Source organism: Octodon degus, unplaced genomic scaffold (genome assembly GCF_000260255.1).
Source record: "Octodon degus isolate 3935 unplaced genomic scaffold, OctDeg1.0 scaffold00001, whole genome shotgun sequence".
NCBI lineage: Eukaryota > Metazoa > Chordata > Mammalia > Rodentia > Octodontidae > Octodon > Octodon degus.
In genome coordinates, this window is record NW_004524577.1 from 17,850,044 (window position 1) to 17,851,607 (window position 1,564).

The window sequence follows — 1,564 nt, forward strand, 5'->3', positions numbered from 1 at the left end:
TATTTGTATTATAGTGAGAACTATTCTGTCATAAGGAAGGATAAACTTCATATATTTCTAGATTTCTAGATAAATGGGTGAGGCTTGAGACCAGATTCTTAAGTGAAGTAAGTCAAACATACGCATTCAAATATTACTTGGTTTCTATGGTGTAAAAAACTGAAGGTAAAATAAGGACTCACTAAGCCAGCGACTGAGTGTGGGAGTGGTGGCGCACACCTATAATCCCAGCCCTGTGAAGCTACAAGCAGGAGGATCACTAAGAGTCCGAGCTGCATAGTGAGACCTTGTACGAAATACATAAAATGAAAAAAATAAAAAATAAATATTCTACTCTTTCATTAATTCTGAGATCAATTTGTTGTGCTTTGCTTTGTGAAATTGATAATACATAGCATTTGAATGACGTCATCATCTGAACTTTTGAGGAAGCAAATTGAATTTAAGCTTAACATCATTCTGCATCCATTAGATTACTTTTGGGTATAGGTTAGTAAATTCAATTGTGTTCAACTATCAGAATGGAGCACTTTTTAAAATATGCAAAAATGACTTTGATAAGCATGGCCATTGGGCTCAAAATTTATAAAAGCCTTAATTCTTCTAAAGCTGTTTTAATGAGTGCCCACTTAGGCAGACACAGTGGTTGGAGTTCAATCCCCATGAGCTGTACTGGCCCTGCCTGCGGGGCGCACTGAGACAGCAATTGAGACTAGGCGTGGTGGCTCGTGCCTGTAATCCCAGCTCTTGGGAGGGTGAACACAGGCGAATCACTATGAATCCAATCTACGTAGTGAGACCCTGTGGACCCCACAGTAAAATGCAAATAAAATAAAGCTGATTTAATGAATAGTATTTTAAAGGGTGGCATATAGTGTTTTCTTGATTTTTTGTTGTTGTTATTTGCGGTACTGGGAATTGAACTCAGGACCCTGTGCTTACCAAGTGAAATCTTATTCTATTGAGCTATTTCCCCAGGCCCAAAGTTAATGCTTCTTTGATTTCCTTTTTAACTTTTTTTTTTTTTATTTTAGGGAGGGATCTACAGGGTGTTTCAGGGTCTCACTACTATCAGACTCACAGTGATCCACCTGTTTACAGCCTCCCAAGAGCTGAGATTACAGCTGCACACCACCATGCCCAGTCTGGCATACAGTTTTAATCATCTTAAAAAAGACTAGACTTTTTATTGAAAATATGAATGGAAATAATATTTAAGCTAAAATCTAAGCACAAACAGCACATATAAAATAGAAAACTTCAGTTGATATTGTGTTCTGCCACCTGAGGTAAATCAGGGACCAGTTTTCCCATGTTTTGTCTACTGGTTACTTTTACTTAGTGTAGAAATTATGAGTGAACATACTATCTTAAGAAAAAGTAAATGGAATCTACAATACTCAGGATGGCGTGAAGTAGGAAGGATTCCCTTCATGATGACTGAACCAGTAATAAAAAGTCTCAATAAATACTTGTTAGATTTATTTTTTTTATTTTTTTTTCTTTTCAAAGTTTTATTGATAAACATATAGCAATGAGACAGTTTCAAATCAAATTGAAAGTA